The following is a 15,662-nucleotide window of genomic DNA, read 5'->3' as shown; positions in this document are numbered from 1 at the left end:
CTCTCAATTTACAAAAAAAAAAGTATGAAAATCATGTTGGAAATAGTTTCTGAAGTTTTGAGTCTTTTATTTTCAAGATTAAATAAATGGGTTTGGAAGATGAAAAACCATCAAATTGGAAGAGTGGGAATTTTTAAAGAAATTATGTGCATAAAACTTATACTAGCACCTTCTAGTGGAATTGATAGTGCACTAATCCGTTGCTTGCCATTATTTTGGTTTTGGTACTACGTTATAGCATATCCGGGTTCAAATGCTAGTTTCCATGACGAACAGTTGAATCTGTTTCAACTCCAATTATTATTGAGGGGTTCCACAAGGATGTCACATGAGCATTTATGATGCCCATTTTAAACGTAAATAGCCACCTATGTTAAGGTTCTATTTTTCAATTCCATGTTGTTATTTATGAACATTATATACATTTGGTTGGACATGTCAAAATCAATTGATGGATTTGGCATTGATGATGGAAATGTTGGATGTATGACCAAATGTATGACTTACTTGGTTACAATTTATCTAGTGCATGACTTGTCAGAGTTATTGTTGCATCGTATAGGCTTATATAGATATGATTTATCTAATCAATGACTTAGTGAAATTATGATTTATCTGATGTAAGATTTATTTCCAGTATGAACAACAAAAATTGACACGTGGACACTTGGCTTAATAAACATCATGTTTAAGATCATGTATCTATATCTATTTTGTGGTTATATATATGCATGGATGAGAACTAAACTACAGATTGGAAAGAACTGTATGATAACCAAGATCTACTATTCCATTGGGGAAGGTCGAGACGACCAATGAGGAAAGGTATGATGTACATTGTTCTATTACATTTCGTATCTACTTGATATGCACTCTTATGACATGAGTAAAATGCAAATGACAGATGGCAAGACGACCTGACTGGATTATTCGATGACAAGTCCAACCAACTTTGTAGTGTGGTACGTGATAGGGCATTGACCCTAGTTTTGAAGGATGGGTGGAGGCATTTCCCACTGTGTATCCTCTGAAACCTGGAATCTTGGGAGGGCAGTGGAGGACACACTCCCCTAGACGTGTGATGATGATTTCCAGTTGCCTGCTGGGGAAGTTAGGTCGATGTCTTCGACGCTTCCACCATGTCGGTTTTATTAGTGGTTAGTATGGTTGTTGCCACTGATAAAGCAGCAGAGGATGAATAGGGTGGGGACGGAAGTAGGTCAGGATGGATAGGAGGATATAGATCAGTTGGAGACTCTTGATGGGAAGTAATGACATTGTCTGACTTATCAAATTTTATTGCTATAACTCTCTCTAATTTGCTATGCTTTCGAACTCCTTGTATATTTTCATGCTAACTTCAAGACGAAATTTTTTGAAGGAGGGGTGTATGTAATGCCCCATTTAAATCTTATCCTACAAATTTTATTAATGTCTACATTATCTGAAAATATTGAGAAATATTGTTCTATTATAAAATTCATGATTTCTATTATTCAAATTCCCAACTTACCTTCTCAAATTGAATCTTAGGTAGGATATGGTCTCCTTCCATTATTTCAAATAATATATGTATTCATCTCACATTCCCCAATGTACCCTCACATTTGCTAGGGAGAATACATGGTCCTCTCCAACTCATTATCAAGATATATATTCATCTCACATTCCCCAATGTACCCTCATATTTACTAGGGAGAAGACATGGTCCTCTCCATTTAATTACATCTTACAGTCCCCAATGTACCCTCACATTTAATTGGGAGAATACATAGTCCTCTCCATTTAATTATCAATATATATATTCATCTCACATTCCCAAATGTACTTTCAGATTTACTTGGGAGAATACATGGTCCTCTCTCATTAATTTCTCAATTTTATATTCATGTCACATTTCCAAATGTACTCCCAGCTTTACTTGGGAGAAGAGAAGTCAAATGTAAGGATGGATGAGAAGTTAATGACATTAATGAGAGGTGGTTGAGATGGAGAAGAGAGGGAGGGTATAAAAAGGGAATGGGAAGGGAGAAAAGGGGAGGGGGGTCTTGCTTATGATTTTGGGGTTGGTTGTGATTTTAGGATTTGTTGTGATTTTGGAGACCTTAGGAACCTATGGAGGTTTCTTGGTTTGTTGAGAGGAGGGAAATATTGTTCATCTTAGTCTGGATCATTCATCTTGGACACACACACTACATCTGGTTGGACTTGGGCTCAGAGGGCTAGGGAACCTGTGGAGGTTTCCTGGGCTAGGAATTATTTCCTAGTTGGCTGGGAGGTAAATCCAGTTGGGTCAGTCAAGAGGAGTGTTCAGCAGGAACAGCAACTCAAAGGCATCTCCACCAACCACCAGTACAGGTATTCTTCTATAGATTACTCAGGTAATTTTATTAAAATGAAATGTTCTCCATAAGTTATAAGGATTAGAATGTATATGGTAAAATTTTATTTGGTTAAATGTCTTGTAAGAAAGTAAATTATTGCCTCTTATAGCATTTAAATTTATCAAAAATAGATCTGTTAGAAGACCCTAGGATAGGGCTCTTGCAGTCCACGCGATATGGGCAATAGTCATTAGATCTGGTGGGGGTGATCTAACGGCGGAGGAGTGTCGAACAAGTTGTTGTATCGGATGGGACATGGACCGTTGGATTGGTGGGGAAAGATCAATGGTGAAGATGCGATGAAGATACAAGATGTCTTCGGGAAATGTGCGGTAGGCGCGCAAGGCATATGGGTGAGGTTTTATGGGGATTTTGGTATTACGCTTGGGGCTAAGGGCAAAGAGGAATTTTTCGGGGTGCAAAGGTTAAGTTAGGAAAGAGAAAGGGTAAAGTGGGAGTAGATTAAGGTAAGGAATAGGAAATGGCCTATGTGGGACGCCTTTTATGAACAGCAAAGCAAACTGAGCCTTTCCTTCATCCTTCAAAAAAAAATCAACACTGCATCTCAGGGCTAACAGTGAGTATGTCTCAAATGAGTTTAAGAACTTCTATGAAGCATAAGGGATTAAACAGGAGTTGACGACTCCCCATAATCCATAGCATAATGGGGTGGACGAAAGGAAGAACAGAAGCATTGTAGTGGAAGCACAGTCGATGTTGCATGATCAGGGCCTACCACTACACTTGTGGGTTTAGGCATGCAACACAGTTTTTTATTTGCAGAACAAAAGCCCGCATCAAATATTTGGGATGAAAATACCAGAGGAGGATTTCTCTGGTAAGAGACCAAATTTTGGTCACTTCATGATTTTTGGGTCATCGCTATATTTCCATGTGACCAAATATGCACGGAAGAAGCTTGCGCCAATAGTAGAGTTGGGGATATTTGTGGGGTACATTGATACACCTCACAACTATTGGGTGTACTTGTCGACCAGAAGGATGACAATGGTTCACAGGGATGTCAGATTCGATGAGGAGAAGTTCATGTGAGTTTCCCTTGAGACAGAGCTTCATCTACATGCAGTTGAGGATATTTTAGCTCCTAAGGTTGAGAAACGTCAAATTGATGTGGAGCAGCCACATGCAGAGGATCCGGGAGTGGAGGAAACCACTCAGGTAGAGTCTTCCAGAGATGGGAGAAAGCACACCAGAGAGGCTGACAAGCTATTGCATGATGTGAGAGACAATGTGGGAGCACCCACATCACAGCGCAAGTAGAGGGGGTCACCTGAGAGGTACACTAGATACATGTCTCTTATGATAAAATGTGTTGAGACAGAGCCATCTTCCTTTGACGAGGTAGTGTAACAACCGGTTTGGGTTGATGCCATGGTGGAGGATTATGACTCCATAGTTCGTAATAGTGTTTGGGATGTGGTCCCGAGACCAGAGGAAAAGTCAATGGTGAGCTCCCGATGGCTTTACAAGGTAAAGAAAGCTACAGATGGTAGTGTGGAGAAGCATAAGGCCAGGTTTGTGGCCCGTGGATTTTCACAGGTAAAGGGGATTGACTATGATGAGACATTTGCTCCTGTTGCAAGGTATGCATCGATCATATTTATATTCGCACTATGAGAGAAGTGTAGGCTTTAACCCCGTACAGAAATTACCTACATACGAATTCTAAAACACAGAAAAATAAACAATGCGAGAGCATAACACATATACACAAAGATTTTCCCACTAGATCCCAAAACAAGGACTACCAGCTTGATTTTTCATTATGTTCCTTTCAATGTTATAATACATATTTATACATGCCAAAGTATCCAATACCATGGACCAAAAAACCATCGCATCCAATACCATGGACCAAAAAACCATCGCGTCCAATACCATGGACCGAAAACCATCGCATCCAAAAAACATGTGTGAAAATCATGCACAAAACCATAGGTGGGTCCACCCAACCTAACATAGGGTCCAAAACCAAAATTTTCTGGGGCGCTGTCCCCGACCCCATAAAGTGGGGTTACGGGTGCCCTTCAAACCCCCTGTTAACTACGTTGAAAGAATATAACACAACCCAACATTCTCCCACTTGTTTTCTTTCCACAGGGGGCCAAAAGAGAGCTTAGTCATTTTCCTAGCCCTGAAATGCCCATTGTCTCTCTACACCAAGAGAACTTCTCAAAGCTCACAGATTTTGTCAATGCATCTGCAGTATTCTTCAAAGTGTCCACCTTTACAAGCAACACCTTTTTGTCTTCTATCATATCCCTCACAAAGTGATATTGAACATCAATGTGCTTTGTCTTTGAATGATATGCAGGGTTTTTTGCCAAGAAAATTGCACTTTGGCTGTCACAGTCGATCCTTATAGCTTCCTATACTAACCCCATACTTGAACATAATCTCTGCAACCAAACTACTTCCTTGCTTGCATGAGTGGCTGCCATGTATTCTGCCTTTGTAGTTGATAGTGCCACTATAGATTGTTTCTTACTCATCCAACTGACTGCACCTCCAAATAGGTTAAGGACATACCCACTTGTAGATATTCTCTGATCCAGATATCCAGCCCAGTCTGCATCAACAAAGCCATGAATATCCAACACTCTGTCCAATCATGGTCTTCCTTGGTAGCACGGACCATAATCACTAGTGCCACGCAAATACCTGAAAACTCGCTTCACTGTTGTCCAATGCTCCTTTCTTGGTTTTGACATAAACCTGCTCAATACTCCCACTGCATGTGCAATGTCTGGTCTAGTACAGACCATTGCATACATCAGGCTACCGACTACACTTGCATATGGAACATGGGACATGTCCTCTTCCTCTTCCTGTGTCTTGGGACACTGTTCAACAAATAACCTCACACCTACAGGAATAGGAACCTTCACCAGTTTACTATCCTGCATGTTAAACCTCTGCAATATTGTCTCGACATACTTCTTTTGGTTTAACCAGAGCTTCCTCTTTGCCTGATCTCTTTTAATTTCCATGCCCAAAATATAGTTTGCAGCACCAAGATATTTCATGTCGAATTTGGAGGACAATTGGGTCTTCAAATCTTGGATAACTTCTTTTTTATTTCCAACCAGCAACATATCATCCATATACAAGACCAGATAAGTAACACGGTCAACAATTAATTTAAAATACACACAATGATCTACTTTGCTTCTGGTGAAGCCAAGTCCCCGTATAAATGTATCAAATTTCTGATACCAAATCCTTGGTGACTGTTTTAACCCATACAGAGACTTCTTTATTATGCATACCAATTCTTTGTTACCCTTTGCTGCAAAGCCTTCAGGTTGCTTCATGTAGATTTCCTCTTCCAGATCGTCGTGAAGAAATGTTGTCTTCACATTTATCTGTTCTACCTCAAAATCAAAAGTAGCAGCAACAGATAAAAGTAATCTAATAGAAGTTACCTTGGCAACAGGAGAAAAAATATCACCAAAATCAATTCCCGACACCTAGGAATAACATTTTGCTACCAACCGAGCTTTGTATTTCTCCACTTTTCCTTTTGCATTTGTCTTCTTTTTGAACACCCATTTGCTGCCAATGGGTTTCCTTCCAGCTGGAAACTCCACTAGATCCCAAGCCTCATTTTTGTGCAAAGATGCCATTTCATCAACCATGGCATCTTTCCATAGTTTTCCATCCTCTGAATCTACTGCTTCCTTCACAGTTCTGGGATCATCGTCTATAATAGATAAAGAAAAATTTGAACAGAAAGCAGATGGACTATACCTTTCAGCCTGCCTTCTTTCTCGAACTGATCTTGTCAAAGCTGGATTTTGTGGCTCTTCATCTTTTGATTCCTCCTCTGTTGTAGAGTCTGATTCTTCCTCCTTTAGCTCAAACTCTATCTTCTCAGGTTCCTTTGGTTGGATTTCATGTTTAATAACATCTTTCACCTCTCTGAATACCACATCTCATTTGTACACAACCTTTCGTGTGACTGGGTTCCAAAGCTTATAACCCTTTAAACCATCATTATACCCAATAAAGATGAACTTTTGAGATTTACTATCCAACTTGGTTCGTTTCTCCTTTGGAACATGTACATATGCATCACATCCAAATACCCTCAGATGTGAAAGAGAGGGTTTCTTACCAGTCCATACCTATTGTGGAGTCTTATCCTCCAACGCTAATGAAGGTGACCTATTGACCAAGTAACATGCAGTATCCACCGCCTCTGCCCAGAATTCTTGTCCTAACCCGGCACCACTGAGCATGCTTCTTGCCCTTTCCATCAACGTCTTATTCATTCTTTCTGCAACTCCATTTTGCTGAGGTGTATATGGAGTAGTCTTCTGTCATGCTATACCACACTTCTTACAGAATTCTTCAAATTCCTTACTGCAAAACTCTCCATCGTTATCTGTCCTCGGCACCTTTATCTTCTTCTCTGTCTGGTTTTCCACCAGAGCCTTAAATTCTTTAAACCTGTCAAAGACTTCAGATTTCTTTTTAAGGAAATATATCCATGTATTCCTTGAGAAGTCATATATAAATGATACATAGTACACAGACTTACCCAGTGATGGAACCTTCACAGGTCCAAACACATCACTGTGCACAAGTTCTAATATTTGTTTCGCCCTCTTACCACCATAGGGGAAACTCACCCGATTCTACTTCCCGTATACACAATTTTCGCAGAAATCAAAATCCAGAGAGCTATTACTCATACCTTCTACCACACCTTTACCATGAAGTATTCGAAGGCCCTTCTCTCCAATATGTCCAAGCCTTTGATGCCACAGCATGGTATTTTCTCCAGAGACCACTAGATTTTCTGCTCCACTTTCAGGAACCACGGAACTGTTGCACCCATCAACAACAGTGATACCTTGCAGCTTGTATAGAGTTCCAATCTAAACTCCTCGCATCAATACCAGTTCTCCCCAAACCATCTTGTAGGTATCCTTCTCGAACACTGTTTTTACACCTGCATCATCCATCTTGCTTACAGAAATCAGATTTCTGGCTAATGCAGGAATATGTAGAACACCCGGAAGTGTTCTAACCCTTCCACCTTGTAGCTTCAACTTTACTTTTCCTCGACCAATGATTCTAGCCTTCCTTTCATCCCCCAAGAAGACATCACTGCCATCGTATTTCTCATACTTGCAAAACCACTCTCTATGGGAAGTGAAGTGAAAGGATGCACCTGAGTCAATCAACCATGCCTCATGATCTACATGTGTACTTGAAGAAGCCAAGTACACATCCCCACCTTCATCTGAGGTGGTTTTCACCTCTGCAGAAGTAGCCTCATCAAATCCCTTTCTTTGTCGGGAACTTTAGATTTACAATCCCTTTTGAAGTGGCCTTCCTTTCCACATTTCCAGCACACCACCTTTACAGGTTTTCCTGGAGATTTAGATCTCCCTCTAGATTTAGATCTCCCACTTGATGACTTATTTTTGTTTCTGTTATGGGATCGTCCTCGTATAAACAAGGCATCACCATTTTGGCTCTCCATATTTTTCTGTCTCATCTCCTCCGTCAGCAAGGCTGAGACTATTTCATCAAACTACAAGGCAGTTGCATTGCTACCTATTGCAATAACCAGACTATCCCACGAATCTGGTAGAGAACACAACAAACTGATGCACTTATCTTCATCTGAAATTTTAATATCAACAGATGCTAACTGACTTACCACAGTATTAAATGCGTTCAGATGCTCTGTCACTGAGTCTCCATCTTTCATCCTCAGGTTATACAGCTTTTTCCGCAGGAACAGTTTATTCACCAAAGACTTAGATTGGTACAAAGTCCCTAACTTGTCTCACAAAGCCTTTGCTATAGCTTCCCCTGATACATTCAGCAATACTGAATCTGAGACACACAATCGTATTGTGCTATTTTCCTTTCGATCTAACTTCTTCCATTCTTCATCGAACACTCCCGTTGGTTTAGTACACGGATCTAATGTGATCCACTGATCTTTATCCACCAATAGATCCTCCATCTTGAGTTTCCACAACTCAAAACTCTGACCATTAAATTTCTCAATCTCTATCTTTCCACTGCTTGCCATCTTCTTTCACCACTAGAATTGATCTCATAGATCTCCCACTGAACAGGGTCTACCACAGGCCCGAGCGAAACCCCTCAGCGACAAAGGCGTCCCCTTGAAGCCAAAACTGCTCCGATACCAAATGTAGGTTCTAACCCCGTACAAAAATTACATGCATACGAATTCTAAAACACAGAAAAAATAAACAATGTGAGAGCATAACACATAAAACACATATACACAGAGATTTTCCCACTGGATCCCAAAACTGGGATTACCATCTTGATTTTTCATTATGTTCCTTTAAATGTTATAATACATATTTATACATCCCAAAGCATCCAATACCATGGACTGAAAAACCATCACGTCCAATACCATGGATCGAAAACCATCGCATCCAAAAAACATGTGCGAAAATCATGCACAAAACCATAGGTGGGTCCGCCCAACCTAACATAGGGTCCAAAACCAAAATTTTCCAGGGCGCTGCCCCGGACCCCATAAAGTGGGGTTACGGGTGCCCTTCAAACCCCTTGTTAACTACGTGGAAAGAATATAACACAACCGAACAAGAAGATGGGTTGGAAGATACATCATATGGATTTAAACACAACCTTCCTTAATGGCATGATTGAGGAAGAAGTGTACATAGAGCAACCTGAAGGTTTTGATACCTTCGACCATGAGTCAGATGTGTGTTAGCTCAAGAGAGCATTGTATGGGCTGAAGCAAGCACCCCATGCTTGGTACACCAGAATTGATAACTACTTCACCGAGTTGGGATTCACCAAGAGTGAATCGAATGCAAACCTATACCACATAGTGGTGGAAGGTAAATTGTTGATCATTGTGTTATATGTCAACGATTTGATTTTGACAAGTGATGATCAGTTGATCAAGTATTGCAAGGAGGATCTTGCAAGAGAGTTTGAGATGAAGTACATGGGGCTCATGCATTACTCTCTGGGCATGGAGGTATGGCAGGGTGATGGGGAACTATTTGTGTTAGGGAAAGTATGCCAATGAGATACTCAAGAGGTTCCGCATGGAGAGAAGCAAACCCATGGAGACTCCTCTAGCATGTAACTGGAGGAAGGAGGATGATACTTCAGGGGAAGTAGTGGAAGTTATTGTTTACAGGTAACTTGTGGGTTCACTCATGTATTTGGTGAACATGTGACTGGATATGTGCTATGCAGTTAACCCTCTTAGTTAAGCGATGCTTAGGCCTACCAAGATGTATTGGAAGGTGGCAAAGCATGGGTTGAGATACCTCAAGGGACATACTTAGTATGGATTGTGGTACAAACATACAGAGGGAGTGAAGCTTCAAGGCTTCACTGATGCAGATTGGGCAGGGAGTCCATCAGACAGGAAGAGGACATTAGGGAGAATATTCAGTATTGGGTCTGTAGCAGTTTCTTGGTACAACAGGAAACAGAGATTGGTTGCACTCAATTCGGCAAAGGCAAAGTACATGGTTGCAAGTTAGGCAACATGTGAGGCCATCTAGATGAGGAAGATTCTTATTGGTTGGTTTGGTCAACAGATGGATCCAACTGTGATTTACTACGATAACCAGAGTTGTATCAAACTGTCTGAAAATCCAATTTTTCATGATCGGTCCAAGCATATTGATATTTGATATCATAATCTTAGAGATTGTGTATTGAGGTGGATTATGTTGTTGGAGTACATTCCCATGGAGAAGAAAGATGCTGACATTTTGGCAAAGGCATTGTCAAAATGTAAATTTGAGTTTCACAGAGATGGGATTGGGGTAGCTGATAATCCCTTTCTTGTTGAGAGGGAGTGTTGAGAAATGGCAACAAGAAATTCCAATTTAATTTTTCCTTGAATTAAACTGTCAATTAAAATTGAATTATATTCTCATAAGCAACTTGTAAATAGTTAATTAAGTTTAATTAGCTTAATTAGCTTAGGAATTTCAAGTTGGAAACTTTTTTGTAGTCATGTTATCACAAAATCACAACTGAGGGCTGCAATCAAGCATGATTTCATGTAACTATTTCAACCAATCTTTAGACCAAAGATTAGCCTCTTTGATCAGAGAGGGCTCTCTCACAATTCTTGATAAAATACTTCAAACACTAGATGGCTAACTCTTTATTCACTTATGAAAGCATAACTGGTTGGAAACACATCAAACTGGCTCTCATTGGGCTATGGAGTCTATAATATCAAGTAAACAAGGAAAACACAGTGACCTCATGGAAATCAAGGCTCTTAGCATTACATGTCAAACATATTCCACCAACACATAGCTTGCTGTATACACAGGAAGTCAGAGCATATAATTATGAATTCTGAGTGATTGCATACAACAAAACCATAAAATAACATAAAGTATAACACATCATCACTACATTTGACCATGACAATCCTTCGAGAATCTTGAGAAGAGAATAACTCTGTTTTACTATTACTGTCAAAAAGGTCTTACAATGGCCCAAAACAACACTGTTTTTCTATAAAGTATCCAACCCTTTCTACATTCTAACTTTTTCTATTTATATGAATACATTCCTCCCTTTCTAGAGGGAGCTCGAAAACCCTATTAACTACTCCTACATGCTACTAACTAATGCATTAATTACAAACATGCTGGGCTGTAATTACATAAAGCCCTAATCAAACTAAAACACTAATTCTTTTCTCCTCGCAGGCTTGATGCTTTCTTGGATGCTGGACAGCTGTATGATTTCCATTATGGCTAAGATATGTTAAGGGAGCATTCACCGAGCAAGCTGGTCTCGGATGCTAGCTGTAAGACAGCTTATTAATTGATAAAATTAATCATCCTATATCCACGGTCCCCTGTCTTCCATTCCTCTTCATCATTTAAAGACCACACTCCAAGTTCTTTGAACCTTCAATTAACAACGCATAATCACCATATGCTATATGATCTGGATACTTCAAGGACCAACAGGTGTATCAACCGAACATTCTGGTAACCCCACCAATACCCTAGTAGCTCGGTCATAAATTGCCTTTGAGAAAACTTTATGAAAATAAACAAAATATTTTATTTTCCCTTCAAGACCTACACCTGTCACTGTTTGAGTTGTTATGAAACCCATGTATGATCTCCCTGCCTGAGTTTGAGACCTTCTTTTACCATTAACTGACCTCATCATCAAAATTCATTGTTTTTCCACAAAACAGCATTCTACAGCAGTTTCGTAGCGCGCTACGAAACTGCTGTAGATGTCAAAACAGAACCTATATATCTTTGAAGCGTTTTCTGCTTAAATTCATGATCTCTTCAGACATTTGTACAGCTATTAGGAACCTAAATATTTTTAAGAAGATGAAGCTTGCTTCTATCATTACATATCACAGCCAACTTGATTAGCATCAAACCAATAAAAAGCTTCATAAATCCCAACTGGAACATAAAGTCGCTGGAGTATTCCTTGCTGTCTTCAAATCTTCAAATGAGGTGGTCTTTTTCAAAGTACAGATCTTAAAGTTGGAAGAATTCAACACTTGGACATTAAGCTCCTTAGGATTATCAAACCAAACTATCTCACCCTTTGCAATTTGACTGGGTCTACATATATCAACTTCGGCTTGTCTGTCAGAATCAGCTGCATCTTTTTGTTGTAAAGTTTCCGAATTTTCTTAACCAATGAAACCATCACAATGAACTCCCCTGGATCTAGAAATTTCTCCCATTTAGAGTCAAAAGCATCGATAGTATAAAATTTAGCCTTGTGCTCCTAATTCTCTACTGTCACTGATTTTCTTTTGGATGAAGGATTTGATGAAGATATAATTCCTACAGGGACTCTGTTTTTTATGCATAGAACCTAGAAATCAAAGCTGCAATGTGGGCACTAGCAACTTTATCTCTCAATGGATCCACAATAACATCAGAGATATTCTAGATTGAGGCAACGCATGTTATAGAACTCAAAAGGCTCGGCAAAATATCCTTTAAACCAATCTCGCGAATAAGACAACAAATTGCTGAAGTTCACACTGAAGTTCAGTACTTTGCATCTCCATTTGAAGTAGCATCTCCATCTTTGCATGTTAATACTTTCCTAACTGCATTTGCGAGGTCTGTCACGTAACTGTCATTGCAACCTATCTCAAGTAGAGCTGTCTCTAGTTGAAAGAGATATTCAATGTTAGGCCTGGAAGGACTCACAGCTCCAACAATTTGATGAGCCATCATTTCCAATGGTACAGGGTCCAGGTAATTTTAATTCGAATTCTTGTCTGTTGATGCAATGTACACAAGGACTCCAGATATAGCTGGCTCTATTGAATCCTTTTCAAAATAGAAATCAACGTAGGCCTTTTGGTCATATTCCTTCTCTCTCACTTCTAGATAAGATAAAGCAATATCTTCAGCTTCCTGTCCAGAAACCCTGTAAGCAACGCCTCGACTGATGTGGCCATCGTGAGGCTCGAGTGTAACAGTCCTGCCGGGATTGGCAGGGGTTCCTCTATGGTCTGTGCTCCCTTGATGGAAAAGACGACTGTAGCCTTTGATGAAACCAACTCGTTGTTTGTCATAGTGGAAACCCGCCTTCCATATTATGGAACCGTAACCAAACACCGACAGAACCATCTTCTCCGCCTTGCCGTCAACCTCCCTCAATTCTACAGCCTCCAGGGGATGCCATTCAATCTTTCACGGATGCCATTCACTAGTGCACTCATCTTTTAACGACATCAATCAATATCATTCCAGCTTTTGCGCCACATCTCTATCCCAGTGTCACTAACCATGGCGGCCTTATGGCAATCAAATTCTTTATAAAGCTACTTGACACTTGGCATTAATCGCTTAGGACTGGGTGTGTTTTCTGCAGCATCAACCATATGAATCCGGTGATCTCCACTATTCAATTGTGGGCCCACCCTCTTCTTCTCTACTGGCCGGCCATCGATCTAGTAGCCAAAAGTATTAGTGTAGCACCTGTAAATTCACAAACTGATGTCCGCGTACCATTATCTATCAAACCTTCTCTGCTTTTTCTAACACTGGACCATCCTTTGTTGCTGCTTTGTCCAAAAACCTCAAAACCGGAGTATGAGCAATGGGGAATCTGCCTTTAGCAACATAGGCTTTGGGGTCAACCTCATGAAGTTCCGTGGGATCCGACGGCACATTAACTCTCCATTTACGAACTACTGCAACAATTACTTGAGCCATGCGATCGAATGGATTCCCATTCTGAACTTTGTGTCTGTAAAATGGAGTACCTATTAAGAATAGTATGACAGATATAATCAATCCCACCGTGGGAATAGCATAACCCACAGAGAATCCCACACGGTCCTGGAACTTGGAAGCTTTCTGACCGAAGTTGGAGCCCGGTGTGCATTCTGGCGGTCTCAGAGATTGCAATGAAACCGCCAATGTCAAAATTACCATCCCCGCAATATAGACGAATGAAAACACTGTGAATGTCCAATAGCGTCCCCAGTGAGTATCTGCAATATAGGCGCCGATGACAGGGGTGATCCAGATTGTACCAGACCAGTTAGAGACATTCGATGACGAGCTCACAGTATCTTCATGCAACTTATCTGTCAGGTAAATCACCAAGTTGGAGGCAATCCCATAATAAGCCATCCTTTCGAAGACCTCATAGGCAACGACGAAGGAACAAGCCTTCCATCTTCCAGTTTTGGACCTGAGAACGGGCCTGCCTTTGAGATCGACAGAGCCATCCAATGCAATTAATCCCTGAGACTCCATATTAAAACTCTCTTGGTTTTCATCTCCGGCCATTGCTGCTTTGATGAGCGATGTTCAACAGAATCTTCAGTGTTCACTCCTGCTTATAAGTTTTCTCTGTGTATGACTCACGTGCTACTCCATGTTAAAACTCTGTTATTTTCATATCTAGCCATTGCTGAATGCTTGCACTAATCAGCTTGTAAGCTTTTATGAGTGATGGAGGCCAAAAACTTTGAAGTGCTCGCTCCTCCTAATACTTTCTTTTGTCGGTGTGGACCATGTGCCCCTTCACACCCAGATGCCCCTTCCTACATTTTCGCTGGGGTTTACAATATCAATATCAGATATAGCTGGCCATGACTTCTTAATTAGTTGAAACTTGCCCATTGTTATGGTCATGGGTGTGTAGCACCCTTTAGGTTTTTTACTACATGGAATAAGGATAAATTTTACCTTCAGAATTGGTAATATTGATGAGAATACCAGCATATGAATTCGGTCTTCTTGTGTTTTAGCAATTGTCATTTGGGTCTCCTCTGAGAATTCAAACAAATCCCCAGTTTCGTAGCACGCTACGAAACCACGCAAACAGGTAGCGCTGCGAAACTGCTAAACAGAATTCAGGCGCTGCGAAAACACCCTGCCTTTTAGATATGCTAAAAAATTTTGACAACAGCATTTTCAGTGATAACAAGTCATGTATATGTTCTCCCTAAATTTTAGGGGTACAGGATGAGTTGTAATTAGATAACTCAGTTTCACTAAGTTATAGACAATTAAACTAGTTCTAACTATTTGTGGAACTAGTAGAGGTCTAGTAGTGAGTTGGTGCGTTGGTGCATCCTCAGTGCTACTCCAGATAACTACATATTCCCTCATGAGAAACTCATGCACGTCAGTTCAGAGAAAGATCCAGTTGAGACTAGAGTGCGGGGACAGTGTATTATCAGTTGTAGAATCATCCGAGTTGTCCAGGTCATGCATGCAATCAGAGAAGGACCTAAGTTTGGATTGCACAGTTATGGAGGAAGGATTTCCCAATTAAATATGGGATGATCCTCACAGGAATTGCACAAGGAAATAGGGATTTGGCGGGCAACATAAATTGGCTAAGTGTTCATCAGTGTGGGCTTGTGAGGCAGAGAGTTGATCATACTTGTGCAGGAATTTTTCTTGTGAGAACAAGATTTGTATTATTCACTCAGATTTTTTATTAATGCAATAGATAGTCGGGGTTTTGATTAGTGGCTTTCCCCAGAGAATCAATTGTGTTATGTGTCTTTGATTATCTTCCTCTTGTCGATTATTGTTTTCATCGATCTATTGGTTTCTATTGTTTAAAGAGTAGAGTATATTCTTGCCTTGTGTTTTAGTACATTACATGAGTTGTGAATCTACTGGAAAATCTACTCGAATAAAGCGAACAAGTAAATGATTAGTAATATAAACACAAAAACAAATGAACAATTCGACTAAATCTACCAAATATCATCAG

General features: G+C 40.2%; 2 pseudogenes; both read right to left on the bottom strand.

The window, feature by feature from the left end:
- Positions 1–12,457: 12,457 nt before the first annotated feature.
- LOC149146496 (gamma-glutamylcyclotransferase 2-3 pseudogene) lies at positions 12,458–13,048 on the bottom strand (annotated as a pseudogene).
- Positions 13,049–13,438: 390 nt separating this feature from the next.
- LOC149146495 (protein NRT1/ PTR FAMILY 5.1 pseudogene) lies at positions 13,439–14,218 on the bottom strand (annotated as a pseudogene).
- Between the last annotated feature and the right edge of the window lie 1,444 nt (positions 14,219–15,662).

Source organism: Pinus tabuliformis, chromosome X (assembly GCF_031772625.1).
Source record: "Pinus tabuliformis cultivar Carrire ecotype Pingquan chromosome X, CPIR1, whole genome shotgun sequence".
NCBI classification, from domain to species: Eukaryota; Viridiplantae; Streptophyta; class Pinopsida; order Pinales; family Pinaceae; genus Pinus; species Pinus tabuliformis.
This window is presented reverse-complemented; position numbering and strand designations above follow the sequence as displayed.